General features: G+C 41.9%; 1 protein-coding gene across 2 annotated transcripts in view; it reads right to left on the minus strand.

The window, feature by feature from the left end:
• cpap (centrosome assembly and centriole elongation protein) overlaps nucleotides 1–5298 on the minus strand; it is a 48518-nt gene extending 43220 nt beyond the window's left edge. The window contains exons 1-2 of one of the 2 annotated variants that reach the window (XM_073043672.1): nucleotides 5167–5298; nucleotides 471–607 (exon numbers count right to left, since the gene is read on the minus strand). The gene's annotated coding sequence lies outside the window, so the exon portion shown is untranslated. The remainder of the gene's footprint in view (nucleotides 1–470; nucleotides 608–5166) is intronic. The other variant, XM_073043671.1, reaches the window with a different exon arrangement.
• Between the last annotated feature and the right edge of the window lie 1074 nt (nucleotides 5299–6372).

Below are 6372 nucleotides of genomic sequence, written 5' to 3' on the forward strand. Positions count from 1 at the left end.
CCTACTTCCTCAAGCCCCAAGAAATCCAGTTCCCAAGAGCTCACAAAACCAACTTCATAACCCATTCTTATTCACCAGCATGCCCCTGTTAGCACTGAAGTTGAGGATTTGAAATTGTTAATCATTTGAGATAGACTCCTCAACCAGACTAAATTATCTTTCTCTGGTCATTCTCAAAACACACTAGATTTAGAAAATCTAATTTAAAAAAACACTTGTCAATTTCTTAAAGAAACTGAAAAAGCACTAGTGGTATAGCAGTGAATTCTCTCTTATACTGTATATACATGCCTTGAAAAACAACCAGGGATTTTGATCAATTTAACTGAGAATTTGTATTTGCAAATCACATGCTCCTTTCCCCCCTCACAGTAGAGCCCAAAAAACAGCGAAAATTGTAAAGTGTGAAAAATTCAAGAAGTGATATGTCAGCACTTCAATAATATTGATCCCATTTGCTCAGTACTGACCAGTTGGTGGTGTAGTGGCATCAGCACTGGACTTCGGAGCGAAGGCTCCCGAGTTTGAATCCAGCCAGCTCTCTTGCATGCTTTCTATCCGTGCTGGATTGAGCATCAAGCTAGCATCTCAGCCTCGTAAAAGCCTGCTAAAAAAAAAAAACGCCATCGCAACGGCATCCCGATGACTCCACTCAGAGTTACGGGCTTTCTTCTTCTTGTTCAGTTAAACTACCCCTCGCAGCTATTACAGGCAGGAGTTTTTCTGAATAAGTCTCTATTGGCTTTGCACAACGTGGTGGAGCAAGATTTGCCCATTCCTCCTTGCAAAATTGCTCAAGCTAGGCCAAGTTAGTTGGCGAGCGGCAGTGGACAGCAATCTTATGGTATTGCCAAAGATGTTCAATCAGGTTAGGTCAGGCCTCTTACTGAGCTACTGAGAGGTATCAATTTTCTTCATTTGAAGCCAGTCCACGGTTGCTCTGGCAGTGTGCTTTGAGCAGCTGTCCTGCTGGAAGATGAACTTCCTCCCCAGTTTAAGCTTTCTGGCAGAGGGTAGCAGGTTTTTATCCAGGATTGATCTCTCTGTATTTAGCAGCATTCATCTTCCCAACAATCCTGACCAGATTTCCAGTCCCTGCTGCTGAAAAGCATCCCCAGAACATGACCTACCTCTACCATACTTTACAGTAGGGATGGTATTAACTGGCTGATGCACAGTATTAGATTTACACAAGTACTACTTTTAAAAAAGTATATCCTTGCCTATATATATTTTACAAAATATTGCTTAGAGGATACTGTAAAGATGTGGACGAAGGTCTTGTGGTTGGATGAGAGAAAAGTGGGAATTTTTGGCTTCAATACTAATGGTACGTGGTATAAATTTAATACTGCACACCAGCCAGGTAACACCATCCCTACTGTAAAGTATAGTGGGGATTACATCATGCTCTGAGGATGCTTTTCAGCAGCAGGGACTGGAAATCTGGTCTGGATTGATGAGAAGATGAATGCTGCTAAATACAGTCGGCCCTCGTTATCCACGAGGGATTGGTTCCAGGACCCCTCGCTGATACCAAAATTTGTGGATGTTCAAGTCCCTTATTCAACCTGTCTCAATGTGGTGGATCTTAGGACCCAGCGGAACCTCAGACCTTATTTAACCTGACTCAGTGCGGTGGACATTAGGACCCAGCGGCAGAGATCTGAATCCACAGTGTTTCTGTTCACGAAAATAATCACGATCGCGATTGAAAATAAAGTGGAAATAATAAAGCAATCGGAAAGAGGTGAAACACCATTGGTCATTGGAAAAGAGTTAGGCTACAGCTGGTCAACGATCGGAACAATTTTAATGGATAAAGTGAGAAAGGCTGTGTCCCGATGAAAGCTACAATTATTACTAAGCAACGCAGTGGTTTAATTATTGGGTTTTGGGTTTTTGCTCCTCACATCAACCCAGCACGGTGGAGAACACACTCAATAGCAGTCTGTCACTGGACTGAGCTCCGGAAGACGTTCCCGAGCCCAGCGCTGAAACATACATTCTTAAGTGTTTTATATGCATAGAAAGGTAAAACATATACTATATACTAAGACAAACGTTTGACTAACTAACGCTAAATAATACCAGATGTACCTGTTCCGACTTATTGAATAAGAGAACTTCCAATTTTTTTCGATCCCAATCCACGATAACCCATGCACATCCTCCTGTATACTTTAAATCATCTCTAGATTACTTATAATACCTAATACAATGTAAATGCTATGTAAAATAGTTGTTATACTGCATTGTTTAGGGAATAATGACAAGAAATAAAAGTCTGTACATGCTCAAACAACAAGTGCTGGAAGAGCACTCCGGGTTTTTGCGATTCGCGGTTGGTTGAATTCATGCATGCGGAATTCGCAGATAAGGAGGGCCAACTGTACAGAAAGATCCTGGATAAAAACCTGATAGCCTGTGGCAGATAGCTTAAACTGGGGAGGAAGTGTGTCTTTTAACAGGGCAATGACCCTAAGCAGTCTGCCAGAACAACCATGAAGTGGCTTCAAATGAGGAAAATTGATGTCCTTAAGTGGCCCAGGTCCTGACCTTCCCAACCTAACCAAACATCTCTGGCAAGACCGCAAGATGCTGTCCACTGCCGCTCTCCAATAAACCTAGTACAGCCTGAGCAAAAAGGAATGGGCAAATCTTGCCTCATCAATTTGTGCAAAGCCAATAGAGACTTATCTGTAACAGCTGCGAGAGATGGTTCAACTAAATACCGAGCAAAAGGGGATGAGTACTTTTGAAATGCTTACATTTCAGTTTTTGAATTTGTAGTTTTAACATGCTTTACAATTTTCCCTGTTTTTTTGGGCTCCACTGTGGAAAAAAAAGAGCATGTGGCACACAAATAAAAATTTATATTATATATGTAAATATTTTTTAATCAAATTTACCCTTTAACTCTTCCAATATGAATTATTCTAGCTTCTAATCTTTCTAGATTTTTTTTATAAATCTCTTGTGCCATTTTAGTAATTTCCTTATAAATAACCCATATATCATACAACAGCAAAAATCCATGCTAGCCTCAGGGAAGAAGTCCCATGATTTTCATTCCCCCCTCTGCTGATTTCCCTGAACCCCTGTTAATTGTTTCTGGCAAAGTGCTGCCCAACAGGACCACTATGCTCCAGCTCCAATGATTTAATAAGAGTTAGCTTGACTTGTTTTTTTTTTAATCCTGAATATATCTTTTTAGAAAGTCATAGATCTCATTCATAGTTTTATAAAACAGCCTTCATCTCCACTTATGATGGCTAACCACGGTATCTCTAGCAGGTGCTATTTCATACAAAAACATAGACCATTAAGTTTGTTGTGCTTTAGTAAGATCACAAGTACTGTGACTGTGACATTAATTTCATATTTAAAAAAGTGCTGGGGAAACTTAGCAGGTCGGGCAGCATCTATGGAAAGGAATAAACAGTCAACATTTCAGGCCAAGATCCTTCATCAGGACTGGAAAGGAAAGGGAAAGAGTACAAGGAGGTGATAGGTAAAGCCAGGCAGGTGAGGAACAGATGTTGAAGAGATAAGCTGGGAGGTGATAGGAGGAAGAAGGAAGCTGATAGGAGAGGAGACTGGAGCATGAGAGAAAGGGAAGGAGGAAGGGCACCAGGAGGTGACAAACACAAGAAAATCTGCAGATTCTGGAAATCCAAATCAACACACACTAAATGCTGAAGGAACTCAGCAGGTCAGGCAGCATCTGTGGAAAAGAATAAACAGTCGACGTTTCGGCCCGAGACCTTTCATCAGGACTATGAAGGGTCTCAGCCCAAAGAAGGTAACAGGTAAGTGAGGAGAATAGATGAGGTAACAGAGGAGCCAGACTAGGGAGTGGAAGAGGGAAGGGGGAGGGGAAAATTAGTAGATGTTAGAGAAATCAATGTTCATGCCTTCAGATTGGATGGAATATGAGGCGTTGTTCCTCTAACATGAGAGTGGCCTCATTGTGCAGTAGAGGCTGCCATAGACTGACATATCAGAATGGGAATGGGGAGTGGAATTAAAACGAATGGCCACTGGGAAAGCTTGCTTGTTATGGATGGAGTGAAGATGCTCGACAAATCAGTCCCCCCAATCTATACTCCAATGTAAAGGAGGCCACACTGCGAGCACCAGATACAATAGCCAACCCGAATAGATTAGCAGGTGTAGAGGCGAGGGGGGAAGTGAATGGGTAGGTTTTCAGACCAGAAACTTCGATTGTTTATTCCTTTCCACAGATGCTGTCTGACCTGCTGAGTTCCTCCAGCACTTTGTATGCGTTATTCTGGAATCACTTGTGATTCTCAACTTCATATTCCTGCTTACATTTCCCCACCCAAAAAGACTTGCATTTCTTCACTTTAATATTGAAAAACTCAAATTCCTCCTCCCCCTTTAAAAAAGCTCTTAGGACTCTAAAACCTCACTGGGGGGAAAAAAACTTTTTAAAAAGTGACCCTAGTCCTAGCTTCGCCTACAAGGAAATTCTCTCCATATTTCCCCCCTTCAAAACCTGTCTTGAGCAGGATTTCTACAACCATGGTGTTTTGCTTTTCTAGTCCTTAAGCAACCCAACACACCATTTCAAAACATTCATGAAAGGAAGTTTTTTTAAAAAAAATACGTCTACATAAATAACGTCAGTAACAAAGGATCCCAATCTGCAAATCGTATTTAAAAACTGAACCGCTGGAAGTAATGAAGTCGGACCTGTTCCCAATCTTAGTATTTCCAGCAATCTTTCTCATAGTTTAGACTTCCAGCAGTCGTAAACTTGTTTGACGTGTGTGGGTTTTTGGTTTTTTTTTTGCCTTTTTTGCAATGTTGTAGTTATATCTGGCCATCAAATATTTTTCAGCAGTGAAGTTTTTGGTCTTTCACAGATGGCCGGCTCTGATTGTCCAGCTTTTCCATCCAACTTGTTACATAAACACACAACTTCAAGATCTCTCTCCGGTCTAAAATCTGCGAATATTCCTCATGACATCAACAAATATCAACTAAACTTCAAGGCTGGAATATTTAGAAAATACAGTTAACAAAAATTACTATCAATCAGGGTAAAAAGAAACAAAAAGAGACATTTTCATCATCAAAACAAACCTATTTGCACTACCACATTCCATGCTTAATACAATTTGAGCATTAAATCATTACCCTTAATTCTCCGTAACTTTTCTGATGCGAGCCCGTAGCCGCCACCTAACCAGCAGGCACTCGGAAAGGCGTTTAACGATTTTCCCAACCCTCCTAAACCTTTCTCAAAACTACCGCCATTTTGAAGCGTTAACCCGCGGTCATCAGTCCGCATGCGCAAGGACTATGAGCATTCTGGGATTGTAGTTCAAACGCTGGACGAACTATAGTCTTTATGAGAACAGCATTTTCCGAAAAGTGAATTCTTTGCCTCTGTTACATACATTGAAAATATTCAGATGACTTTTTATTAATTAGAATCACGATAAAATAATCGAAGTCAGTATGGTTTCCTTAATTCTGTTGGAATTCTTTGAGTTAATAACAGGCAGGATAGACAAAGGAGAGTTAATGGATGTTGTTTACCTGATTTTCACGTAAGGCCCCGAAACTAGATTTTGTAAAAAACCATGTTATATTATAGGAAAGATACTATCACGGACAGAAGATTGGCTGACTGGCAGGAACCAGAGTGGGAGTAAAGGGGTGGCCTTTTCCGTTTGGCTGCTGGTTCATCCAGGCGTTCCATAGGAATCGGTGCTTCTTGTCACGTTCTATACCACCAGTGATGTGAATAATGGAATTCCTTCCCTGAAGAAGTTTAAATCGTCCCTTCGTCAAGAGTTCAGTGAAACTTTCTCTTACTGCACCTATCACCTGCAACCCCACGCAACCACCACCTTTTAAATCTACTCCTCAGCTTTTTATCCCCCAGTCCTGCCGAAAGGTTTTGGTCCGAAATGTCGACTGTACTTTGTTTCCATAGATGCTACCTGGCTGCTGAGTTCCTCCGGCATTTTGTGTGTGTTACTCGGATTTCCGGCATCCGCAGATTTTCTCTTGCTTGTGAATGACGGAATTGATGGCTTTGTGGACAAGTTTCCAGGGAATACGAAGATGGATAAAGGGGCAGGTAGTGTTGAGAAACCAGAGAGTCTGTAGAGGGATTTGGACAGGCTAGAAAGATAAGCAAATAAATGGCAGATTGAATGCAGTATAGGGAAGTGTTGTGGCGACCCACTTCCCAGCGCACTCGAACCGGCTCACAAAGCGGCGCGCGCCGGCACTGAGGCAGGGCCCAAAGAGGGCGCCAAGCCTGCTTCACCAGCAAGGGGAAAAGCCCGTGCGCGGGACGGGACTGTGAATACGCGCCCCTTACAGCATTCC

The sequence above is a fragment of the Hemitrygon akajei genome, chromosome 4, assembly GCF_048418815.1.
Source record: "Hemitrygon akajei chromosome 4, sHemAka1.3, whole genome shotgun sequence".
In the NCBI taxonomy this organism is placed as follows: Eukaryota; Metazoa; Chordata; class Chondrichthyes; order Myliobatiformes; family Dasyatidae; genus Hemitrygon; species Hemitrygon akajei.